This window comes from Ambystoma mexicanum, chromosome 4q (assembly GCF_040938575.1).
Source record: "Ambystoma mexicanum isolate Mex_15411 chromosome 4q, UKY_AmexF1_1, whole genome shotgun sequence".
Lineage (NCBI taxonomy): Eukaryota > Metazoa > Chordata > Amphibia > Caudata > Ambystomatidae > Ambystoma > Ambystoma mexicanum.
In genome coordinates this window covers 433,537,801-433,551,500 of record NC_090928.1, presented here as the reverse complement: position 1 = coordinate 433,551,500, position 13,700 = coordinate 433,537,801, and the positions used below count along the sequence as shown (strand labels likewise).

The window sequence follows — 13,700 nt, the reverse complement described above, 5'->3', positions numbered from 1 at the left end:
ATTGTTTCTTACAGTGCATTGGGTTGAAAAACATGTTAACAGGATCTATTGAAGAGGGTATATGGTTATGAAACAGGGACTTCTTGAACTGCATTCCTACGCTCTACCACTGAGTTAAACCCTTGAATGCTGAAAACTGCCCTTTTTTAAAAAGGTGATAGAGTGGGTGACTGTATGGAACTTGTAGAACTAATGACATCAGTGCACTTCTGGTCAGCTGTACAAATTAATACAGTTCATTAAGGGCAGATTATTGGTTTCCACCACAGTTTTGTAACATTCATATGAGCTTCCAATGGACTATTTCAAACTGATAATATCACCAGTAGAACTTGGGTGAATGTAAAGCACAGCTTGTATCATATGAAGAAATCCTAAACAGTTTTGTGGTGTTTACCCTATGTTTCAGGAGATGATCAGGAGTATTTCAAATGTAGAAATATGTTGCTCATTACATAGAATGCTAAGATTGTAAATGTTTTCTTCAATTTATTTAATAAAAAAATATTTCTACAGGTAAAACAGTTCAACAATGGGGCACCCAGATTTGAACTAGGGACCTCTTGACCTGCAGTCAAATGCTCTACCACTGCGCTATACCCCCAGTTCTGAAAAGCTCACCTTTATTAATTCAGTAATATGTACAAAGTGCAAGCAACATGCAATCACCATCAAAGCAAAGCATTTTCAGCCACGAAAACATCCTTATAAGTATATGGGGTGTAAAGGATGTCCTTTATCTGCCTTGGTAAAATACAGTGAGGTTTCCATTGCAAGAATTCATACATTTCGTATCACATGTAGATCTTGGAACATGGAAAAAAAAAACGTTTGTCAAATGCACAAATTCTGCAAAACATAACTGCTTCTCTACTGCAGTTTGTTGATTTTGTGCTAAGAGTATAGTTAAACCCAATTGTTCATTGTTTTTTATATGAAATGATGTTATATCCTATTGTTTCTTACAGTGCATTGGGTTGAAAAACATTTTAACAGGATCTATTGATGAGGGTATATGGTTATGAAACAGGGACTTCTTCAACTGTACTCCTATGCTCTACCACTGAGTTAAACCCTTGAATGCTGAAAACTGCCCTTTTTCTAAAAAGGTGATAGAGTGGGTAACTGTATGGAACTTGTAGAACTAATGACATCAGTGCACTTCTGGTCAGCTGTACAAATTAATACATTTCATTAAGGGCATATTATTGGTTTCCACCACAGTTTTATAACATTCATGTGAGCTTCCAATGGACTATTTCAAACTGATAATATCACCAGTAGAACTTGGGTGAATGTCAAACACAGCTTGTATCATATGAAGAAATCCTAAACAGTTTCAAGGTGTTTACCCTATGTTCAGGAGATGATCAGGAGTATTTCAAATGTAGAAATGTGTTGCTCATTATATAAAATGCTAAGATTGTAAATGTTTTCTTCAATTTATTTAATAAAAAAAATATTTCTACAGGTAAAACAGTTGAACAAGGGGGCACCCAGATGAGAACTAGGGACCTTTTGAACTGCAGTCAAATGCTCTACCACTGAGCTATACCCCCAGTTCTGAAAAGATCACCTTTATTAATTCAGTAATATGTACAAAGTGCAAGCAACATGCAATCACCATCAAAGCAAAGCATTTTCAGCCACCAAAACCTCCTTATAAGTATATGGGGTGCAATGGATGTCCTTTATCTGCCTTGGTAAAATACAGTGAGGTTTCCATTGCAAGAATTCATACATTTTGTATCACATGTAGCTCTTGGAACATGGAAAACAAATCTTTTGTCAAATGCACAAATTCTGCAAAGTGTAACTGCTTCTCTACTGCAGTTTGTTGATTTTGGGCTAAGAGCATAGTTAAACCCAATTGTTCATTGTTTTGTATATGAAATGATGATATATCTTATTGTTTCTTACAGTGCATTGGGTTGAAAAACATGTTAACAGGATCTATTGAAGAGGGTATATGGTTATGAAACAGGGACTTCTTGAACTGCATTCCTACGCTCTACCACTGAGTTAAACCCTTGAATGCTGAAAACTGCCCTTTTTTAAAAAGGTGATAGAGTGGGTGACTGTATGGAACTTGTAGAACTAATGACATCAGTGCACTTCTGGTCAGCTGTACAAATTAATACAGTTCATTAAGGGCATATTATTGGTTTCCACCACAGTTTTGTAACATTCATATGAGCTTCCAATGGACTATTTCAAACTGATAATATCACCAGTAGAACTTGGGTGAATGTAAAACACAGCTTGTATCATATGAAGAAATCCTAAACAGTTTCGTGGTGTTTACCCTATGTTTCAGGAGATGATCAGGAGTATTTCAAATGTAGAAATATGTTGCTCATTACATAGAATGCTAAGATTGTAAATGTTTTCTTCAATTTATTTAATAAAAAAATATTTCTACAGGTAAAACAGTTCAACAAGGGGGCACCCAGATTTGAACTAGGGACCTCTTGATCTGCAGTCAAATGCTCTACCACTGAGCTATACCCCCAGTTCTGAAAAGCTCACCTTTATTAATTTAGTAATATGTACAAAGTGCAAGCAACATGCAATCACCATCAAAGCAAAGCATTTTCAGCCACCAAAACATCCTTATAAGTATATGGGGTGTAAAGGATGTCCTTTATCTGCCTTGGTAAAATACAGTGAGGTTTCCATTGCAAGAATTCATACATTTCGTATCACATGTAGATCTTGGAACATGAAAAAAAAAACGTTTGTCAAATGCACAAATTCTGCAAAACGTAACTGCTTCTCTACTGCAGTTTGTTGATTTTGTGCTAAGAGTATAGTTAAACCCAATTGTTCATTGTTTTTTATATGAAATGATGATATATCCTATTGTTTCTTACAGTGCATTGGGTTGAAAAACATTTTAACAGGATCTATTGATGAGGGTATATGGTTATGAAACAGGGACTTCTTGAACTGCATTCCTACGCTCTACCACTGAGTTAAACCCTTGAATGCTGAAAACTGCCCTTTTTCTAAAAAGGTGATAGAGTGGGTAACTGAATGGAACTTGTAGAACTAATGACATCAGTGCACTTCTGGTCAGCTGTACAAATTAATTCATTTCATTAAGGGCATATTATTGGTTTCCACCACAGATTTATAACATTCATGTGAGCTTCCAATGGACTATTTCAAACTGATAATATCACCAGTAGAACTTGGGTGAATGTAAAACACAGCTTGTATCATATGAAGAAATCCTAAACAGTTTCATGGTGTTTACCCTATGTTTCAGGAGATGATCAGGAGTATTTCAAATGTAGAAATATGTTGCTCATTACATAGAATGCTAAGATTGTAAATGTTTTCTTCAATTTATTTAATAAAAAAATATTTCTACAGGTAAAACAGTTGAACAAGGGGGCACCCAGATTTGAACTAGGGACCTCTTGATCTGCAGTCGAATGCTCTACCACTGAGCTATACCCCCAGTTCTGAAAAGCTCACCTTTATTAATTCAGTAATATGTACAAAGTGCAAGCAACATGTAATCACCATCAAAGCAAAGCATTTTCAGCCACCAAAACCTCCCTATAAGTATATGGGGTGCAAAGGATGTCCTTTATCTGCCTTGGTAAACTACAGTGAGGTTTCCATTGCAAGAATTCATACATTTCGTATCACATGTAGATCTTGGAACATGGAAAAAAAATCTTTTGTCAAATGCACAAATTCTGCAAAACGTAACTGCTTCTCTACTGCAGTTTGTTGATTTTGTGCTAAGAGTATAGTTAAACCCAATTGTTCATTGTTTTTTATATGAAATGATGATATATCCTATTGTTTCTTACAGTGCATTGGGTTGAAAAACATTTTAACAGGATCTATTGATGAGGGTATATGGTTATGAAACAGGGACTTCTTGAACTGCACTTCTATGCTCTACCACTGAGTTAAACCCTTGAATGCTGAAAACTGCCCTTTTTCTAAAAAGGTGATAGAGTGGGTAACTGTATGGAACTTGTAGAACTAATGACATCTGTGCACTTCTGGTCAGCTGTACAAATTAATACATTTCATTAAGGGCATATTATTGGTTTCCACCACAGTTTTATAACATTCATGTGAGCTTCCAATGGACTATTTCAAACTGATAATATCACCAGTAGAACTTGGGTGAATGTCAAACACAGCTTGTATCATATGAAGAAATCCTAAACAGTTTCAAGGTGTTTACCCTATGTTTCAGGAGATGATCAGGAGTATTTTAAATGTAGAAATGTGTTGCTCATTATATAAAATGCTAAGATTGTAAATGTTTTCTTCAATTTATTTAATAAAAAACATATTTCTACAGGTAAAACAGTTGAACAAGGGGGCACCCAGATTTGAACTAGGGACCTCTTGATCTGCAGTCAAATGCTCTACCACTGAGCTATACCCCCAGTTCTGAAAAATTCACCTTTATTAATTCAGTAATATGTACAAAGTGCAAGCAACATGCATTCACCATCAAAGCAAAGCATTTTCAGCCACCAAAACCTCCTTATAAGTATATGGGGTGTAAAGGATGTCCTTTATCTGCCTTGGTAAAATACAGTGAGGTTTCCATTGCAAGAATTCATACATTTCGTAACACATGTAGATCTTGGAACATGGAAAAAAAACGTTTGTCAAATGCACAAATTCTGCAAAACGTAACTGCTTCTCTACTGCAGTTTGTTGATTTTGTGCTAAGAGTATAGTTAAACCCAATTGTTCATTGTTTTTTATATGAAATGATGATATATCCTATTGTTTCTTACAGTGCATTGGGTTGAAAAACATTTTAACAGGATCTATTGAAGAGGGTATATGGTTATGAAACAGGGACTTCTTGAACTGCATTCCTACGCTCTACCACTGAGTTAAACCCTTGAATGCTGAAAACTGCCCTTTTTCTAAAAAGGTGATAGAGTGGGTAACTGAATGGAACTTGTAGAACTAATGACATCAGTGCACTTCTGGTCAGCTGTACAAATTAATTCATTTCATTAAGGGCATATTATTGGTTTCCACCACAGATTTATAACATTCATGTGAGCTTCCAATGGACTATTTCAAACTGATAATATCACCAGTAGAACTTGGGTGAATGTAAAACACAGCTTGTATCATATGAAGAAATCCTAAACAGTTTCATGGTGTTTACCCTATGTTTCAGGAGATGATCAGGAGTATTTCAAATGTAGAAATATGTTGCTCATTACATAGAATGCTAAGATTGTAAATGTTTTCTTCAATTTATTTAATAAAAAAATATTTCTACAGGTAAAACAGTTGAACAAGGGGGCACCCAGATTTGAACTAGGGACCTCTTGATCTGCAGTCGAATGCTCTACCACTGAGCTATACCCCCAGTTCTGAAAAGCTCACCTTTATTAATTCAGTAATATGTACAAAGTGCAAGCAACATGTAATCACCATCAAAGCAAAGCATTTTCAGCCACCAAAACCTCCCTATAAGTATATGGGGTGCAAAGGATGTCCTTTATCTGCCTTGGTAAACTACAGTGAGGTTTCCATTGCAAGAATTCATACATTTCGTATCACATGTAGATCTTGGAACATGGAAAAAAAATCTTTTGTCAAATGCACAAATTCTGCAAAATGTAACTGCTTCTCTACTGCAGTTTGTTGATTTTGTGCTAAGAGTATAGTTAAACCCAATTGTTCATTGTTTTTTTTATATGAAATGATGATATATCCTGTTGTTTCTTACAGTGCATTGGCTTGAAAAACATTTTAACAGGATCTATTGATGAGGGTATATGGTTATGAAACAGGGACTTCTTGAACAGCACTCCTATGCTCTACCACTGAGTTAAACCCTTGAATGCTGAAAACTGCCCTTTTTCTAAAAAGGTGATAGAGTGGGTAACTGTATGGAACTTGTAGAACTAATGACATCAGTGCACTTCTGGTCAGCTGTACAAATTAATACATTTCATTAAGGGCATATTATTGGTTTCCACCACAGTTTTATAACATTCATGTGAGCTTCCAATGGACTATTTCAAACTGATAATATCACCAGTAGAACTTGGGTGAATGTCAAACACAGCTTGTATCATATGAAGAAATCCTAAACAGTTTCAAGGTGTTTACCCTATGTTCAGGAGATGATCAGGAGTATTTCAAATGTAGAAATGTGTTGCTCATTATATAAAATGCTAAGATTGTAAATGTTTTCTTCAATTTATTTAATAAAAAAAATATTTCTACAGGTAAAACAGTTGAACAAGGGGAGTATAGTTAAACCCAATTGTTCATTGTTTTTTATATGAAATGATGATATATCCTATTGTTTCTTACAGTGCATTGGGTTGAAAAACATTTTAACATGATCTATTGATGAGGGTATATGGTTATGAAACAGGGACTTCTTGAACTGCACTCCTATGCTCTACCACTGACATAAACCCTTGAATGCTGAAAACTGCCCTTTTTCTAAAAAGGTGATAGAGTGGGTAACTGTATGGAACTTGTAGAAGTAATGACATCAGTGCACTTTTGGTCAGCTGTACAAATTAATACATTTCATTAAGGGCATATTATTGGTTTCCACCACAGTTTTATAACATTCATGTGAGCTTCCAATGGACTATTTCAAACTGATAATATCACCAGTAGAACTTGGGTGAATGTCAAACACAGCTTGTATCATATGAAGAAATCCTAAACAGTTTCAAGGTGTTTACCCTATGTTTCAGGAGATGATCAGGAGTATTTCAAATGTAGAAATGTGTTGCTCATTATATGAAATGCTAAGATTGTAAATGTGTTCTTCAATTTATTTAATAAAAAAAATATGTCTACAGGTAAAACAGTTGAACAAGGGGGCACCCAGATTTGAACTAGGGACCTCTTGATCTGCAGTCTAATGTTCTACCACTGAGCTATACCCCTAGTTCTGAAAAGTTCACTTTGATTAATTCAGTTATATGTACAATGTGCAAGCAACATGCAATCACCATCAAAGCAAAGCGTTTTCAGTCACCAAACCCTCCTTATAAGTATATGGGGTGCGAAGGATGTCCTTTATCTGCCTTGGTAAAATACAGTGAGGTTTCCATTGCAAGAATTCATACATTCCGCATCACATGTAGCTCTTGGAACATGGAAAAAAATCTTTTGTCAAACGCACTAATTCTGCAAAATGTAACTGCTTCTCTACTGCAGTTTGTTGATTTTGTGCTAAGAGCATAGTTAAACCCAATTGTTCATTGTTTTGTATATGAAATGATGATATATCTTATTGTTTCTTACAGTGCATTGGGTTGAAAAACATGTTAACAGGATCTATTGAAGAGGGTATATGGTTATGAAACAGGGACTTCTTGAACTGCATTCCTACGCTCTACCACTGAGTTAAACCCTTGAATGCTGAAAACTGCCCTTTTTTAAAATGGTGATAGAGTGGGTGACTGTATGGAACTTGTAGAACTAATGACATCAGTGCACTTCTGGTCAGCTGTGCAATTTAATACAGTTCATTAAGGGCATATTATTGGTTTCCACCACAGTTTTATAACATTCATATGAGCTTCCAATGGACTATTTCAAACTGATAATATCACCAATAGAACTTGAGTGAATGTAAAACACAGCTTGTATCATATGAAGAAATCCTAAACAGTTTCACGGTGTTTACCCTATGTTTCAGGAGATGATCAGGAGTATTTCAAATGTAGAAATATGTTGCTCATTACATAGAATGCTAAGATTGTAAATGTTTTCTTCAATTTATTTAATAAAAAAATATTTCTACAGGTAAAACAGTTGAACAAGGGGGCACCCAGATTTGAACTAGGGATCTATTGATCTGCAGTCAAATGCTTTACCACTGACCTATACCCCCAGTTCTGAAAAGTTCACCTTTATTAATTCAGTAATATGTACAAAGTGCAAGCAACATGCAATCACCATCAAAGCAAAGCATTTTCAGCCACAAAAACCTCCTTATAAGTATATGGGGTGTAAAGGATGTCCTTTATCTGCCTTGGTAAAATACAGTGAGGTTTCCATTGCAAGAATTCATACATTTCGTATCACATGTAGATCTTGGAACATGGAAAAAAAACGTTTGTCAAATGCACAAATTCTGCAAGACGTAACTGCTTCTCTACTGCAGTTTGTTGATTTTGTGCTAAGAGTATAGTTAAACCCAATTGTTCATTGTTTTTTATATGAAATTATGATATATCCTATTGTTTCTTACAGTGCATTGGGTTGAAAAACATTTTAACAGGATCTATTGATGAGGTTTTAGGGTTATGAAACAGGGACTTCTTGAACTGCACTCCTATGCTCTACCACTGAGTTAAACCCTTGAATGCTGAAAACTACCCTTTTTCTAAAAAGGTGATAGAGTGGGTAACTGTATGGAACTTGTAGAACTAATGACATCAGTGCACTTCTGGTCAGCTGTACAAATAAATCCATTTCATTAAGGGCATATTATTGGTTTCCACCACAGTTTTATAACATTCATGTGAGCTTCCAATGGACTATTTCAAACTGATAATATCACCAGTAGAACTTGGGTGAATGTCAAACACAGCTTGTATCATATGAAGAAATCCTAAACAGTTTCAAGGTGTTTACCCTATGTTTCAGGAGATGATCAGGAGTATTTCAAATGTAGAAATGTGTTGCTCATTATATAAAATGCTAAGATTGTAAATGTTTTCTTCAATTTATTTAATAAAAAAAATATGTCTACAGGTAAAACAGTTGAACAAAGGGGCACCCAGATTTGAACTAGGGACCTCTTGATCTGCAGTCAAATGCTCTACCACTGAGCTATAGCCCCAGTTCTGAAATGTTCACTTTTATTAATTCAGTAATATGTACAAAGTGCAAGCAACATGCAATCACCATCAAAGCAAAGCATTTTCAGCCACCAAAACCTCCTTATAAGTATATGGGGTGTAAAGGATGTCCTTTATCTGCCTTGGTAAAATACAGTGAGGTTTCCATTGCAAGAATTCATACATTTCGTATCACATGTAGATCTTGGAACAATGAAAAAAAACGTTTGTCAAATGCACAAATTCTGCAAAATGTAACTGCTTCTCTACTGCAGTTTGTGGATTTTGTGCTAAGAGCATAGTTAAACCCAATTGTTCATTGTTTTGTATATGAAATGATGATATATCTTATTGTTTCTTACAGTGCATTGGGTTGAAAAACATTTTAACAGGATCTATTGAAGAGGGTATATGGTTATGAAACAGGGACTTCTTGAACTGCATTCCTATGCTCTACCACTGAGTTAAACCCTTGAATGCTGAAAACTACTCTTTTTTAAAAAGGTGATAGAGTGGGTGACTGTATGGAACTTGTAGAACTAATGACATGAGTGCACTTCTGGTCAGCTGTACAAATTAATACAGTTCATTAAGGGCATATTATTGGTTTCCACCACAGTTTTATAACATTCATATGAGCTTCCAATGGACTATTTCAAACTGATAATATCACCAATAGAACTTGGGTGAATGTAAAACACAGCTTGTATCATATGAAGAAATCCTAAACAGTTTCATGGTTTTTACCCTATGTTTCAGGAGATGATCAGGAGTATTTCAAATGTAGAAATGTGTTGCTCATTACATAAAATGCTAAGATTGTAAATGTTTTCTTCAATTTATTTAATTAAAAAAATATTTCTACAGGTAAAACAGTTGAACAAGGGGGCACCCAAATTTGAACTACGGACCTCTTGATCTGCAGTCAAATGCTCTACCACTGAGCTATACCCACATTTCTGAAAATTCACCTTTATTAATTCAGTAATATGTACAAAGTGCAAGCAACATGCAATCACCATCAAAACAATGCATTTTCAGTCACCAAACCCACCTTATAAGTATAAGTGGTACAAAAGATGTCCTTTATCTGCCTTGGTAAAATACAGTGAGGTTTCCATTGCAAGAATTCATACATTTCGTATGACATGTAGATCTTGGAACATGGAAAAAAAAATCTTTTGTCAAATGCACAAATTCTGCAAAATGTAACTGCTTCTCTACTGCAGTTTGTTGATTTTGTGCTAAGAGCATAGTTAAACCCAATTGTTCATTGTTTTGTATATGAAATGTTGATATATCCTTTTGTTTCTTACAGTGCATTGGGTTGAAAAACAGGATCTATTGAAGAGGGTATATAGTTATGAAACAGGGACTTCTTGAACTGCACTCATATGCTCTAACACTGAGTTAAACCCTTGAATGCTGAAAACTGCCCTTTTTTTAAAAAGGTGATAGAGTGGGTGACTCTATGGAACTTGTAGAACTAATGACATCAGTGCACTTCTGGTCAGCTGTACAAATTAATACAGTTCATTAAGGGCATATTTTTGGTTTCCACCACAGTTTTATAACATTCATATGAGCTTCTAATTGACTATTTCAAACTGATAATATCACCAGTAGAACTTGGCTTAATGTAATACACAGCTTGTATCATACGAAGAAATCCTAAACAGTTTCAAGGTGTTTACCCTATGTTTCAGGAGATGATCAGGAGTATTTCAAATGTAGAAATGTGTTGCTCATTACATAAAATGCTAAGATTGTAAATGTTTACTTCAATTTATTTAATTAAAAAAATATTTCTACAGGTAAAACAGTTGAACAAGGGGGCACCCATATTTGGGCTAGGGACCTCTTGATCTGCAGTCAAATGCTCTACCCCTCAGCTACACCCCAATTTCTGAAATGTTCACCTTTATTTATTCATTAATATGTACAAAGTGGAAGCAACATGCAATCACCATCAAAGCAATGCATGTTCAGCCACCAAACCCTCCTTATAAGTATATGGGGTGCAATGGATGTCCTTTATCTGCCTTGGTAAAATACAGTGAGGTTTCCATTGCAAGAATTCATACATTTCGTATCACATGTAGATCTTGGAACATGGAAAAAAAATCTTTTGTCAAATGCACAAATTCTGCAAAATGTAACTGCTTCTCTACTGCAGTTTGTTGATTTTGTGCTAAGTGCATAGTTAAACCCAATTGTTCATTGTTTTGTATATGAAATGATGATATATCTTATTGTTTCTTACAGTGCATTGGGTTGAAAAACATTTTAACAGGATCTGTTGAAGAGGGTATATGGTTATGAAACAGGGACTTCTTGAACTGCATTCCTATGCTCTACCACTGAGTTAAACCCTTGAATGCTGAAAACTGCTCTTTTTTAAAAAGGTGATAGAGTGGGTGACTGTATGGAACTTGTAGAACTAATGACATCAGTGCACTTCTGGTCAGCTGTACAAATTAATACATTTCATTAAAGGCATATTATTGGTTTCCACCACCGTTTTATAACATGCATATGAGCTTCCAATGGACTATTTCAAACTGATAATATCACCAGTAGAACTTGGGTGAATGTAAAACACAGCTTGTATCATACGAAGAAATCCTAAACAGTTTCATGGTGTTTACCCTATGTTTCAGGAGATGATCAGGAGTATTTCAAATGTAGAAATGTGTTGCTCATTACATAAAATGCTAAGATTGTAAATGTTTTCTTCAATTTATTTAATTAAAAAAACATTTCTACAGGTAAAACAGTTGGACAAGGTGGCACCCAGATTTGAACTAGGACCTCTTGATTTGCATTCAAATGCTCTACCACTGAGCTATACCCCCAGTTCATTAATGTTCACCTTTATTAATTCAGTAATATGTACAAAGTGCAAGCAACATGCAATCACCATCAAAGCAATGCATTTTCAGCCACCAAACCCTCCTTATAAGTATAAGGGGTACAACAGATGTCCTTTATCTGACTTGGTAAAATACAGTGAGGTTGCCATTGCAAGAATTCATACATTTCGTATCACATGTAGATCTTGGATCATGGAAAAAAAAACTTTTGTCAAATGGACAAATTCTGCAAAACGTAACTGTTTCTCTACTGCATTTTGTTGATTTTGTGTTAAGAGCATAGTTAAACCCAATTGTTCATTGTTTTGTATATGCAATTATGATATAGCTTATTGTTTCTTACAGTGCATTGGGTTGAAAAACATTTTAACAGGATCTATTGAAGAGGGTATATGGTTATGAAACAGGGCCTTCTTGAACTACACTCCTACGCCTACCACTGACATAAACCCTTCAATGTTGAAAACTGCCCTTTTTTAAAAAGGTGATAGAGTGGGTGACTCTATGGAACTTGTAGAACTAATGCATCAGTGCACTTCTGGTCAGCTGTACAAATTAATACATTTCATTAAGGGCATATTATTGGTTTCCACCACAGTGTTCTAACATTCATCTGAGTGTCGGATGGTTTCTCCCGGGGTCGGCTGGGCCTTCCGCGGACCTCCGGGCTGGGAGGCCCCAACTCCTCACGTGTTTCCCAAAAATGAGTATGAGACACACACAAGAAGCAAGGTGGTTCTGCTGTTTATTGAATAACGGCATGGATAGGTCTAGGATCGTACGCGTCCGTCCAGACTCTCGAAATTCGTGGGGCTCGCATGCCCCTTTTTGCCTCAGTATGACGCGCTACTTGCGTCACCTGGGAAAGTTAGCAAAAACCTATCGCCACTCTGGATTGGTTCCTCGAGTGGTAGGGTTAGTATAGCATACGTATAGAGAACGCTGTTAGTGGTTAAGGGTCAGTCAGGTGGTATACTTAGGTTGTCCCTTCTATTAGATACTTGAAAATTGTTACACAAAGACACCTAATGATTGGCTAATGTTAGTGGCATCAGTGATGAGTGCCTCATGTTCCGATTGGTCGACTCGCGAGCCCCCCAGCCTGGGACCATCGTTGTTCCCAGCTCGCAGTGTACCTGTCATTTGCAACAATATGTAACTATGTGTTCGTGCAGACAATGCGTGGATTTGCTCATATGCCTGAGAGCAGACCATTCCCATCGCTGTAGGTGTCCATTGGGTCATTTCATTGTTGCAGCCTGTGTCTCAAACGTGGGACCCAGGCGACTTCTCCTTCCTGGGTCTGGCACCCTGTCAGGTTTGGCTTGGTCACGTGAGGAGAGACTGTGGTTGAGGCAGAATTCTGCACATTTAAGGTTGTATTTTCCACTGTGTGCCTGGCTTAGCTTGCAGGTGTGACCTTGGCGTCGGCTTGTGGCATGTGAGTTGCAACATCGCTACCTTGGCTGTCAGTTCGCGCTGGGCGTGTTCTTCAGGGTCAGCAATTGTACTCTTGCTCGTCCAATGTTCGTGGAGGCTCTTGCTTGCGGCCTACTTGGGCCTGGTGCATAGGTGGGGATGTTTAATGCACGGCACTTTAAGTTGCGGTATCACATTGCTTCATATGCGGGATCATGTCTACGTTGTATTTTCATCACAATGTAAGGGTTAGGAGAAGCGTCAGAAAGCATTTAGATGAGTGTTTTGTGCGTCTTGCGTTTCTGCATTTTCGAAAAACCTATGTGAAAAATAATAAAGATGCGCGTCAGTGGGTGTGTCCGTCACCTACGTCATAGCACTGAGTATGTTCTTCGTGTGGATTGGTGTGGGGGTGTCCAGTGTGCATGGTTGCACGGGTGTTCTGACAGTTGGCTAGGTCGTCATGGCATCTCTAACGATGTGTTTATTTAGTGTTGAAGGGTTTAGTCGAGTTCATTCGAGACATGCAGGTGTCGGCTTGAGCAGGGCAGGCTGGTGGGCAGGCTGATGGGCACATCCG

At 36.7% G+C, this 13,700-nt stretch overlaps 4 non-coding genes across 4 annotated transcripts; all 4 read right to left on the bottom strand.

The window, feature by feature from the left end:
* Positions 1-2,440: 2,440 nt before the first annotated feature.
* Positions 2,441-2,512, bottom strand: TRNAC-GCA (transfer RNA cysteine (anticodon GCA)). Its single transcript has one exon. It is a non-coding gene; the product is annotated as a tRNA-Cys (tRNA).
* An 882-nt stretch (positions 2,513-3,394) lies between these two features.
* TRNAC-GCA (transfer RNA cysteine (anticodon GCA)) lies at positions 3,395-3,466 on the bottom strand. Its single transcript has one exon. It is a non-coding gene; the product is annotated as a tRNA-Cys (tRNA).
* Positions 3,467-4,349: 883 nt separating this feature from the next.
* Positions 4,350-4,421, bottom strand: TRNAC-GCA (transfer RNA cysteine (anticodon GCA)). The gene has a single exon. It is a non-coding gene; the product is annotated as a tRNA-Cys (tRNA).
* An 881-nt stretch (positions 4,422-5,302) lies between these two features.
* TRNAC-GCA (transfer RNA cysteine (anticodon GCA)) lies at positions 5,303-5,374 on the bottom strand. The gene has a single exon. It is a non-coding gene; the product is annotated as a tRNA-Cys (tRNA).
* Positions 5,375-13,700: the final 8,326 nt, after the last annotated feature.